The sequence below is a fragment of the Xyrauchen texanus genome, chromosome 3 (assembly GCF_025860055.1).
Source record: "Xyrauchen texanus isolate HMW12.3.18 chromosome 3, RBS_HiC_50CHRs, whole genome shotgun sequence".
Classification (NCBI taxonomy): domain Eukaryota; kingdom Metazoa; phylum Chordata; class Actinopteri; order Cypriniformes; family Catostomidae; genus Xyrauchen; species Xyrauchen texanus.
Window position 1 is genome coordinate 19,307,492 of NC_068278.1, and position 13,677 is coordinate 19,321,168.

The 13,677-nt window shown below is 37.5% G+C and overlaps 1 protein-coding gene across 3 annotated transcripts in view; it reads right to left on the reverse strand.

Moving 5' to 3' along the window:
• LOC127628507 (amyloid-beta A4 precursor protein-binding family A member 1-like) overlaps positions 1-12,481 on the reverse strand; it is an 84,406-nt gene extending 71,925 nt beyond the window's left edge. For 2 of the 3 annotated variants that reach the window (XM_052105314.1, XM_052105296.1), the window contains exon 1: positions 12,383-12,481. The gene's annotated coding sequence lies outside the window, so the exon portion shown is untranslated. Of the gene's footprint in view, positions 1-11,551; positions 11,615-12,382 lie in introns of those variants that run through there. The other variant, XM_052105305.1, reaches the window with a different exon arrangement.
• Between the last annotated feature and the right edge of the window lie 1,196 nt (positions 12,482-13,677).

Consider the following 13,677-nt stretch of genomic DNA (forward strand, 5'->3'; position numbering starts at 1 on the left):
ACACAGACACAAATTGATACACACACCATAACTGAAGCTTCACGGTCTTTGCTAAGACAATGAATTGTGGATCGTGAGAACTTGGAGGGGTTGGGCAGCATCACAACAAAGAAAACTCCATCTTTTGTGTATTTCATACAATCCAACACTGTTAATCTCCAGGCTTTTATATGTCTAGGACAAAACACATTCAACACCGTGTCTGTTAGACGGCCTAAACTGAGATCAGTTTGCCAAACATCAGAGTAAATTTCTCATGAGATGAGAATGACAACCAGAAAATGTGCTAAATATATAATCAAAGTAAACAGCAAATAGATCATTCACATTGCAGATCTCATAAACTGATTTTTCCCCATTAGCTATGAGCTGCTAGAGAGAAAGAGAGAAAAAGTGAAGTAGAATAAATCAGGACACCTGTCCTCCCACAGGGCTCATAGCTTTATAATATGGTGTGTGATTGCTGCACTGCTAATAATGAAATAATGTCACCAGCAGACATTTTATACTCACCTCTATATTAAGTTTACACTCACTGAGCACTTTATTAGGAACACCTGTACACCTACTTATTCATGCGATTATCTAATCAGCCAATAGCGTGGCAGCAATGCAATGCATAAACTAATTGAGATACAGGTCAGGAGCTTCAGTTAATGTTCACATCAACCATCAGAATGGGGAAAAAATGTGATCTCAGTGATTTTGAGTGGCATGATTGTTGGTGCCAGGCGGGTTGGTTTGAGTATTTCTGTAACTGCTGATCTACTGGGATTTTCATGCACAACAATCTCAAGAGTTTACTCATAATGGTGCCAAAAACAAAAAACATCCAGTGAGTGGCAGTTCTGTGGACAGAAATGCCTTGTAGATGAGAGAGGTCAATGGATAATGGCAAGGCTGGTTCGAGCTGACAGAAAGGCTAACTCAGATAACCACTCTGTACAATTGTAATGAGCAGAATAGAATCTCAGAATGCACAACACGTCAAACCTTGATGTGCTACAACAGCAGAAAACAACATTGGGCACTTTATTAGGACCATAGTGTTCCTAATAAAGTGCATTTGTGTATTTACATAAGAACAACATTGGTAGCTAACATTAATAGTACAAGAATGGGACTGAATTTTTACAATGTGTTAGATGCTAAAGGAGAGACCAGGGCTAACTGTCATATGGGGAATTTGTCACAAGGGCTTTATCAGGTTGTCAAAAATAAAATTGCACAAATGCTTGTTTTCTCAAGCAGTGAGTTTTATGTGTTTGTTTCAAACAACTTTGTCATATTATATGACATTTGTGAATTCTCTCTTACAAACATATAATTCCAATATGATTACATTTTTGTAATAGCTATTGGGTAAACAAGTAAACCCAAAACCACATTGGCATATTAAGGCATGAGTCAGCTATGAAGTAGATTTTAACCAAAAGGAGCTGGGATCTCAGCAAAGTATTTTTCATAAATGTCAGGTTGGGCCAAGTTGTTACATTTTGCAGTTACATTGTTTTGTGTTACATAACTGTTTACTGTTTAATATTTGCAGAAAAGCAATTAAAAAGCTAAGCTTTAAATATGTATAGGATATTTTTTTAAAGCTGATGTTCTCAAATCAGTGTCAACAAAGAGAAGGTTCTCATTATGACAACTTACCACAAATAGTATGACAACATGCCCTGCAATTCGAACACAAAAGGACCATTCATTATTCAATGAACAATATCTTTTTCCTGAGCAATAACATTAGAACTGTTCAATAGACTTTTGTAGCCAGGATAAGAAGGTGTGTGCACATACTAAATACACACTGACATTCAAAATTTAAATCAACCTTGAAAATATTCATTGGAGTAAAAAGTGAGAACTAGCTCTAGTCTCCCTAATTTGAGAGAACAAATAATGCAATCTCAACACATAAATCACCAGCTTTGCTGAAATTATATGGGAGATTGTGATATTAATCATTGTTAATACATTTGTTTAGAAAAGCCAATTATACGCGGTCGGTTTAAATCACTGCTGTCTGTTGTCTTAATTAATATTCTGTCATCTTTGCTTTTTCACCAGCAATACAGCTTGAAATTATTATTCAGAGGAATTATGTCTCATACTAGAAACATGACCTAGTCGTGCCTTCTTGCAGATTATTAAAAAAATAATAATGACACGTCTAAATATAAATTTGCCAAGCTGAAAAAAACAGATTAAACGAACCAAAAATGAAGCACTTCTCTTTCAGTCAAAATTATTCCAATTAATTTAGCTGCAGTGCCATTATTCTCTTATATAAAATTAATTATAATTCTATGCAAGAAAATGTGAATCTAATTATGGACAAACCTCTTTTTGCAGTAGCCTCCATAAGTTACAGACTCCTTGATAAACAACAAAGGGAACAAACAGATCATTGCCAGATGGTGCAAAACATGTGCAAGGGATGTTTTGGCTTGATAAAAGAAAACTTTTATCTCTTGTAATTAAAATAAATCACAAATTGGAAAACTAAAAACTTTCATCCTGACCATTAACACTTTGAAATTTCACAGTAATCAGCAGACCCTAGATTTATTTTCAAACTGAATCTTCCTAGCTGTATGAAATTCATCAATCATCACCATTCATTAGAGGTAGGTGTTCCTAGATAGTTACAGAAATAAGCAACTATTTATAGGAATACACTGCATGCACAATTATTTGGCAAGTGAGTATTATGATCTTATCATTATTTCCATGGACATCTTCCAACTCAAAACCATATAAACTTGAATTCTTATTGGATTCAATAATTTTCAGGTGGTATGTATGTGTGAAATGAGGGAGGGTGTGCCGAAATTGACTACCACCTTATATCAAGGTGTGAATAATTATTAGGCAGCTTCATTACCTCCAAAAAAGAGATTTAACTGACACTGAAAAGTCAAAACTATTGAAATAGCTAAACTATTGAAGTGTGACCACCGGACAATCAAACGTTTTGTTGCGAATAGTCAAATGGGGCACAAAAAATGCGCGACAAAAAAAACGATTCACAAGTTGAAGTCAAGAAGGCTGAAACACGACCACCACTGAATATATTCACAAGTTGAAGCATCAAGATTGGACAAAGAAATATATGAAGACAGATTTTTCAAAGGTTTTATGGACAGATGAAATGAGAGTGACTATTGATGACTATTGATGGATCACTAATGAACACAGGGCACCAATTGAGTCAGGTGCCAGCAAGGTGGAGAAGGGGTACTGGTATGGGCTTCTATCATTAAGGATGAGGTAGTTGGTCCTTTTCTAACTCTCAAACCTACTGCCAGTTTCTGGAAAGTACTTTCTTCAAGCAGTAGAACAGGAAGAAGTCCTCAGCATTCAAGAAGGCCAAGATCTTTATGCAGGACAATGCTCCATCACATGCATCCAAGTTCTCCACTGCTTGGCTAGCCAGTAAGGGCCTCAAAGATGTCCAATTAGTGACTTGTGGCCCCCTTCCTCACCTGACTTAAATCCTACTGAGAACTTGTGGGCCCTTCTCAAACGTGAGATTTACAGTGAGGGAAGACAATACACCTCTTTGAACAGCATTTGGGAGGCTGTGGTTGCTGTTTCAGCGAACGTTGAACATGAACAGATCAATAAACTGACCGACTCCATGGATGGAAGTTGGCAGTTATTAAAAAGAATGGTGGCTATATTGGTCACAGAATATTTTTTAAACGCCAAAAATGTTATATAATTATAATTTTGTGTTACTTAATTGCACCTACGGGTACTCTAAAAATTGAGGATAAACAATTGAGTTGGGAGAAATCATTTTTTTTTTATTTAGTTGCCTAATAATTGTGCACACTAATATATTCCCCTGAGAAAGACAAAACTCACTTTTTCTTTGTTAAACATTCAGGTTTGAGGTTCATTAACATTTTGGATTGACTGAGAGCATTGTGTTTGTCCAACAATACAATGAATCCTGAGGAATACAATTTGCCTAATAATTGTGTACACAGTGTAGATTACCCTAAAATGAAAATGGATTACTCATTTTCACAGAATTTTCATTATTTACCGAGTGTCATACCAAGATTGACGTCAAAATTAATTACTGCATGTCTTGTAAGCTATTGTTTGAATGTGCACAAGAGCAAACTAGATTTTATTCAGAAATTTATATTGACACAGCTTTGGCTTCAGAAGACTTAGAATATTGTGCAAGAGATTATGTACCATTTTTATGCTGCTTTTATGTATTGTCTTTTTGTTATTTTTGGAGCTTGACAGCCCTAATCCCCAACTGTATGGTTAAGCACTGCCTGAACCATTCTACTAAACATTTCCTTACGATGAAAATAACCTATACAAGTTTGGAACAGCATGACAGTTTTAATTTTAAGTGAACTATTCCTTTAAATGTTTAAAAATAAAACATTTCACATCAGCCGCAAAGGGCAACTGTATCTTCCTTGTCCTCCCATCTCTGAATATTACAATATCAACACTGACATTTAAATCACATCAGAGAACTAAATTAGTTCCAATGCTGTAAAGTTACTTTATGCCCATAATTCATTTAAAGGGATAGTTAATCCCAAATTGAAAATTCTCTCATTATTTACCTTCCCTCAAACATCCCAGATTTTCTGCAGAACACAAACAAAGATTTGAAGAAGAATATTTCAGCTCTGTAAGTGCATTCAATGCAAGTGAAAGGTGACAAGAACTTTGAACCTGCTGGACTACTGCGTGACCCGACGCAACACGGAGTGCGGCACGGGACAAGATTTGATGGGTGTGTTCGGGTGGGAGAAAACTCATGTGTGAACGGGTTGCAGTAGAATAAAATGATTTGCAAGGTCGGTGGCTAACTCTTTCTCACATGGTCCATGCGGAGGAAAGTAGCCTACCACACTGAGGCAAAATGTCTGAGCATGACACAGATGGATCCCTTAGTGCTACAGATGTTAATTCTTTATTAAAGAAAGGAACCTACAAAACCAAACAAAAGAAAATCTGATATTTGGAGATGTTTTTCGATTGTATGCGACAGCGAGGGAAAGCACCTTCCTTTTGCGTGCTGCAACAAATGTAGCAAGATACTCACATACAACAGGCACAAGTCCGGAACTTCAGGCCTGAAGCTTCATGCATGTACAGTTTTGAAAGGCCAAACTTCCCTGACATTTATGGCAAGCCAATCGAAAATGTAAAGTGCACTAAAAGATGAAACGACAGAAAAATGTGTTGACTTTGTGCCGACCTAAGACCTTATGACACCATCTCTGGCCAGGGTTTCTTTAAACTAACGCAGTACCTCTTTGACACAGCAGACAAGATTGGAAAATGTTATGTGATGGAGATGTTGCCTCATCCAGCGACAGTGTCACACCATCTGAATAAAAGGGCACAAACCAGAAGAAGAGCTGTTGTCGATGACATGACCAATACAATTGTGAAAATGGATGCGCTGTGACAACTGACTTCTGGACCGAAAACTATTGGAAGACCTCCTTCCTATCAGCCGCAATATGAACATAATGGCAGCTCAACGTGGCTTCACAAGATGTGCTCACATACTCAACATCGTTCTTTCACATGCATTCTCATCCACTGTGATGGATAAAGCACCCGAAGTTTTCTGAAAGACGTGAAAAACTAGTCACCTGCTTCAAACATTCTGGTCTGCAAGTCAAGCTGTGTAAGTCTCTAAAACAGTCCGTGGATACAAGATGGAATTCTAATTTTGAAATGCTAAATTCTGAGGCTCAACCTTATGATGACATTGCAACAATCTTGTTGGAAACAGTCTGAAAAAAGTAGGGTGCATCAACAAGAATACTCTTAAAACCCTGGTGACTTAGAGTCAGACAATACGGCCTTAAGTGCGTCTCTAGTTCTGCCGTGGTCCATAAGACTAAGAAACAACAGCAAAGCCGCCAGGGCTGACTGCATTCTCACTGAAATTGCATTGCCTTGTGTACAACATCTGGACGTTGGATGTTGCTGAACATTTTGGCAGCAAATGGAATTCACTTGTTCTACATAATAGCTATATTCCTCACTCCCAATCAGCGTCAGTTAAAGATGATTTATGAAAATGCAAGACAATCTGTGATTCATGCCGCAAAGTGCTAGTTGATTAGTTGGGCTTTGATGAAGTAAACACAGAGGAAAACCAAAAACCGCCACCAGCAAAAAAGGCTGCTTTTCAAGAATTTGCGGAATGGGAGGATGCTGACACCATGGACAGAGACGTGTCATTAGATTCTGAAATCGCAGGATATTTTAAGGTCAAGCTGGACCGAGAAACAGATAATTATTTAAGTACTTTTTTTACTTTAAATCTCCACTTTCACATTCTTCTACTTTTGTTTTGCCAATTTGCATTCTTTGTCTGTATCGCCACCTACTGGGCAGGAAGCTGAATTTATGGTAAAATCCTACAATGTTCTGGCCACTATTCACTTGCATTGTATGGACCTACAGAGCTAAAAATATTCTTCTTTGTGTTCAGCAGAAGAAAAAAGTAATACACGGAATGACATGAGGCTGAGTAAATGATGAAAGATTTACATTTTTGGGTGAACCATTTTAACATTTAAAAATTTTCGGTGACACCATTGTTTACATACTGTTTACATACTGTGATGTCATTCCATGCCTCAAGGTCCTCATCACACCCAAAGTCATTATTCTATCCACACAGATATTAAATCATATTTGTTTAAAAGCATTTGGATGCTACCTTGGTGCAGAATTCCTCTATGTTGGCCCTGAGAATATTAATGAAAAAATCTTTACTAAGTTGAAAAACAGACTCTGAAAGCAGTTTAATAATTTCTCTCACTATATTGACAGATATCTGCTTACTTGAAAGGACACACAAGACAAATAATACATGAGCAAAACCAGCCCATGGCCATACCGGCCTCTCGGTATTGGTGAAGCGCAGCTGTTTTACTTTCAAGATTTCATATGAGACCACCAGACAAAACTAAACACTCACTGCTTAAAAATGAATACAGCTACATCCCATGCAAGGGACAGCTCTATATTTTAAAAAACATACTGCTTAAATGCAAGTATGGTAAGAGATTTGCTTTATCTCAATAAACAACTTGACCACATAAAATCTAATGTATGTATGAACATGTAATATAGGAATGTGACTGAATATATTGGATTTATAAACATAAAAGAAGGCAATTGTAAAATAAATATTTAATGTACAAAAATCCCATTTTCAGTTTTATCTGAAGCAAACATTATTCTTTCATCATTTTATTTCAAAGGAGTGCAGCGTAAATTTTATCCTAAATGTGTGTTCTGTTGAGAGCAGGTGCAACTTTACATTGGTAATGAATGTGTGAAAATACTATCCGTCAATGCATATATGCAGAGACAATATAAAGAACTGGGTGTCCAAGGTGGCTTTGATTAACACATGAAAAATGGAAATATCCTCCAAACTATCATAGACAGTAAGCCTGTCTAGAAAATAAACACTTATGGTTTGATGGCTAAATCGAACGCTATTGGCTAAGTTTAAATAAAGACCTTTCGATATGACTTGCCCCAACTTCCTGTTTCAGGAAATACATCAACACAGGAAAAACATTGTGTTCAAAGCTTTTCCTGTGTGTTTTATATATACAACACACATTTGGGAAGCTGCCTAGCAAAACCCTGATGTCCATATAGCTAGATAGAACAGTAATCAGAATAAGCCCATAATACTGCCGGTCAAAGAGCCCTTCTGGGAGGGACAATTCCCATTCCAGCTTTTCCAATAATTTGCCTAGAAAGACATTCCACTGGGACCAGAGGCTTGACTCCAATCACAAACAAGAGCTTTTTTAAAAACATGTGCAACAACAGACAGAAAAATACTAGAAACCAAAAATCACTGAGTGCCTTTAGGGAAATTCAGTTTAGGATTACCTTTGATCTCTCTCCATGTATTGGGACAAATATCCATGAGTGCTTGGATGTGTCTATTTGCAAATAACCACTAAAATGTATGTCTTTTAAAACACCCACTATCAGCTAGCAACTAGACATCTTACTGCAGGTTGGCATGACAGATAAGCACAGAGAAATAATTGACAAGGTGTACAGAGTGAAAGACAAATATGGCCAGGGATAGGTTTACCGTCTCTCCATTTCAGTCACTGTGCAATGTTTACAAATGCTTTTAGTATACTGCAAGTTAAAATCTCAGCAACAGAATTTAAGATGAACATTGATTGGGAAACTGTCAATCATTCTAATTCTTTTCTAACAGTATACTAGTCTTGCATGAATTGAATGATTTGGTATCTCAGACCCTATGTTTATTGTTGAGGTGGAGATATTAAACACACCCATTCTCTTCCTTCTACTCGGCTAATGTTGCATTTGTCCTTTGTGACCTGTGTCGATGAATCAATGTTTATGAGTGCAAGGCTAGGCCCACCATTGATACAAAAACTGATGTCTGTTTTTCCTTCAGATCCATGACCATATCCATCATAAACATTGAGTGGGATGTCTTCCCACGATATTGTTATCGTGGGCACTTCAAAATACCGTAAATAATTGTAACCTTATATCCTTTGATAAACTTTCAGCCAAATTGTTTCTGATCACACAATAGTTTTCCATTAACTAATTAAGATTACTGCATGTATTAATTACACATGCGCACTCTGATGTAAGTAAAACCAAATTGGACGAGAAGCATGTCTGAAGGAGGAACGCAGCTGACCCTTTATCTGCCATCTAAAAGGGTGAAGTCTGAAGTATTTTGGGTTCCATAAAAATGCAGAAGGATTGTTGGTCAAAGATGGTTTCCCTTTGTGTAAAACATGTGGCTGAAAAGTGACAGCAAAACATGAAAACCTCCAAAATAGCAGCTCATAATCATCCCGTACAATTCAGCGAGATAAGTCAAGTTGTGACAGTTCTGCTCGTTTTTCAAAGCAGTTTTTGAAAACTGAGAGACAACACTCTAAGAGAAAACTAGCTATGTGACCACTAAGATGACATGGAAAGCAAACTGTTATTGCCATATGCAGATAATGTGTATCTTGCCTTCAAGTGGCCGAAGAGTAATATGCTAAAACTCTGCTAGCTACACAGTAATGCTTACACTTGCAGTAACAACTAAAACACAATTGTAATCAGTTATTTCAAAATCATGGAATTAATAATGGCTGTTATGTGCTTGTGCCATTGTGAGTTTTCACTAGCAGCTCTGTGGGTATTTGTTTTTTCTTGTTTACTGGTGTATTGCCACCTTTGCTTTTGTTTGACACTGTATGGCAAGTACAAATAACTTGCCATAATATGTGCTCATATTATAAAGCATTAATGTCTGAAGTGGAGTAATTTTACTTTGCATTACATTTATGTTTTAGATTTTAACAGAACTCAATTCAAACATTGTTATTCTGGTTCTACTTTGGTTAAAACCCAGAGCACTTGAAAATAAATGTGCTGTGAATGTAAAACCTGATGTCTGAGTATTCACACTCTCACTCTCATGTTGTAAGTTGTGAACACAGTTACATTTGTGCTTCCATCGATTATTCAATAAATTGACAATAATGGATAAAAGCTTTAGCAATTATCATGAAGTGAAAATTTGTTACTGTCACATGCCTTTGGGCAAGGCTTTGCAGAGAAATTTGGGCAGGAATGGATTGTAAAAAAAAAATGACCGAACCATTTAACTGTTACTCACTGTGCTCAGAAGTGGCCAGATCTACTGGGGTCTAACCCTAGATTTTCCTTGATTTTCTCTTTTCCAGAAACTTCTGGCACACCACGGTCGGACAGCTAAACGATCAAAATGCACCCCTCCTCAGGATACTTTATAAAAATAAAAAATTATCCTAATAAAAAGATTATTTAAATACTATTATACAGGAAAATTATTATTTTTTTTTTATTCTTATGAGAATACTCTAAAAGTAAACATAACTCTAAAACTAATATTCTGCTAGTGCAAGTGCTCCAACATAGTGTGTGCCACACTGTCTTTAGCCGAGATAAATGATAATTGTACTTTATCCATTTACCCATTCTCTAGATCAATTTATTGATTCAGGTTTGGCCGTGTAGTCAAGCGAAACTCTAATTCTGCATATGGAGTGGATTTTTTGTGAGTAAGAAATTTTAGAAATATGTAAATATTCTGTAGTATACCGCAAATAACCTGTTCATGAAATATTTTATTGGAATCATATTAAAGGGATAGTCACCCAAAAATGACAATTGTCATCCTTTACTCAACCTCATGCCATCCCAGATGTGTATGACTTTCATTCTTCAGCAGAACACAAATTAGAAGAATATTTCAGCTCTGTAGGTCCATACAATGCAAGTGAATGGTGAGACCTTATTTGACATTCTTAAAGTGAATGTGAACGTGGAGATTTATAGTAAAAAAAGGTTTGAAATATTGATCTGATTCTCACCCACACCTATCATATCACTTCTGAAGGCATGAATTTAACCACTGGAGATGTGTGGATTACTTTTATGCTGCCTTTATGTGATTTTTGGAGCTTTAAAGGTCTGGTCACCATTCACTTGTATTGTATGGACCTATAAAGCGGAGATATTCTTCTAAAAATATTAATTTCTGCAGAAGAAAGTCATACACATCTGGGATGATATGAGGGTGAGTAAATGATATGAACATTTAAAAATGTGGGTGTACTATCCCTTTAAACAAGTGCAAATCACCAGCCTTTGACACACTCAGAGGCTACTCAATTAGTGTGTGACAATGCAGGAGCAATTTAATCAGGGCAGGAACAATTCTTTAATAACCATATATGCTATAATACTACAGTTAGTAAAAAGATCAAAATGTGTGCATATTAAATGTGCCAGGAGAGCAATGCTCAGGAAATCTGTGCAGGACACCACAGCACAAATGCAGTCACATTCATGACATATATGTTTAACCAACAACCATTATGCTTCTTTTTTTTCACTGCTTATTATTATTATCTCTAGGAGACCTGGGCTAATGCACACATGCCAAACCTATCTTCTGATGTTATCAGCGTTATTTGCTCAGTCATGGCTTGATACGTTAGAGGACTATACAAGTCTTCTGGGAGCCCTCCCTTATACCCAGCTTCTCCGCTAGATTTAATACGACTTTCTGCAAAATTTGCAATGGGCGGGTCAAACTGTTACCTATTCCCTGTATCAAGTGACGTCCTTATAGTAGCATACTGCGACATAAACACATGCCGCCCCCCCCCCCTTTTTTTTTTATTATTATTTAAATAAAGGGATTCAAAAGTGAACTAATTTATCGGAGCTAAACACAAGGATTTTAAAAGTTTACATTCGTGATCAAGTTGAAAAAATACTCTCAGTCCCCACCAATCAAAACAATGCGATGACTGAAGTGTTTTCGCAGCCCTACCTGCATATACAGCAGCATCACTCGGAGAGAGTAAAGGTGTGATATTGCGGATGGATGTGGCATCTAACCTGAAAAGCTCTAAACGGTTAAGCAAAATCTTACGAAGGCTTTTCTGTATCAACGATCTGCAAGACTCACCCTTGTCATTTCGCCTTCTTTCAAGTCAGTTATCTAGCGAGAGCTGTCTTCTCCCACCTGCACAGCATCCGACACCGCGCAGTGAGTGCGTCTGCATCAAGGGGATGTATTTGGCAGGAAAGCAGGTTAGCGATGCCTAAAGCACAAGCGTATTCTGAAGACGCCATTCACCAGCAGAGCACTATTTTGCAAAAACACTGACCGAACCCCAGTGGACCAGAGAGAGACAAATAGAGAGGCACAGTGGATGCGTTTACAATCACGGCGGTACACAACAGTGAGTCGTCAATTGTGACACTTCAACGTCTGTAAAGACGATTAGATAGAAGTGAAATCTGAGGTTCAGCAGCTTTGATTCGAGGCTGCTACATTGTCACACCCTCCTACACAATAACGATAAGCATACGCGTAGACGCACGCATAAAGTTGGGAGTTGTTAATTTTCCTCTAGCTACCGAAGACGACATTTTATTTGCATTGCAATTTGCGTCAATGTTGTATTTGAGAACTGTTGCACAGTTGCTGAAGTTTGCAGTTTGGGCCCTCACATTTCGCCTGTATTGCTTCTGGTAACTGGGTGTGATCCGGTGATTTGAACTGGAATGAAAACATCTCTTTATCCTTTGTATAAACTACTGATATACAGAGAGCGCGCGCGACATCACAACAGTCAATTCGAATGAACCGCACCACTAAATTAAAGTGCAATGATTTCCATCACCAGATGGTTTCTCTTTTGCAGCATTTTTCTTTAAAGGCAGCTTCAGCGACGATTGCCAACTCCAAGCGCGCAAAATGAAATCATGTGGAGCATTGTCTGATTTCTCTCACCTGGGCGTTCACTGCAGTTGCCAATCTAACGGTCCACCCGATGTTTGCGTGTCTGGATCCACCATCTTCATCGCCCGCCTGCCTTTCACTCAGTCTGTGAGCAACCCCGACTCCTCCCATCAGAGATTCCCTAATCAAACAACACCAAACGCTGGCCAATTTTCTCATTGAACACGCTGCAACATTAAAACTAGCAGCAAATGAAGCTTGTATGTTTGTAATGCAGTCAAGTTCGAGAGTCGAATCTAGTTCCAATTAAAATAATAGTTCTCCCAAAAATGAAAACTCTCCCATCATTTACTCATCTATATGCCACCCCAGATGTGTTTGACTTTCTTTCTTCTGCTGAACACAAAGAAAGATTTTTAGAAAAAATTTCACCTCTGTAAGTCCATACAATGCAAGTGAATGGTGGCCAGAACTTTAAAGCTCCAAAAACCCCATAAACGCAGCATAAATGTAATCCATACGACTCCGGTGGTTTAATCCATATCTTCTCAAGTGATCTACTCTGTTTTGGGTGAGAACAGACCAAAATCTAACTCATTCACTGTACATCTTGTCATTACAGTCTCTATGCGCGATCATGATTTCAAGCTTACACTTCCTAGTGATTGGCTCATATGCAGAGCGCTAGATGTCGCTATAGGAAGTGTAATCGAGCTTAAAATCATGATCGCCAAGGAGACTGCTGATTTCAAGGTTTATAGTAAAAAATGTGTTATAGTTTGGTGAGTTCTCACCCAAAACCGATTGGATTACCTAAAATATGGATTAAACCACTTGTATGGATTACTTTTATGCTGCCTTTGAGTGCTTTTTTGAGCTTCAAAGTTGTGGCCACCATTCACTTGCATTGTATGGCTGTACGGAGCTGAAATATTCTTCTAAAAATCTTTGTGTTCAGCAGAAGAAAGAAAGTCAAACACATCTGGGATGGCATGTAGGGGAGTAAATGATGAGAACATTTTCCCAATTTTTTGGGTGACCTATCCCTTTAATTTGTTGGAGCCCTTTCAATAAATCGAGAGTGAAATGCACAATGGCATGAACTGAAACAAGTTTTTTTGTTACATATAATTGCCCAGCCCTACCACTCAAGATAGTTTTGATTTAAAGAATCAAAAGAGGAAGTAAGAAGTGATAGTAAAACTACTGTATCTTTTAAACTTTTCCTTGTGTCTCAATGTGAATTTACACTTAAGATGACCACACCAATGCAAAGATCTTGTACCTAACACATTAAGACACATGACATGGTTAAGGAAAACAATTAACAAAACTCTCATCATGAA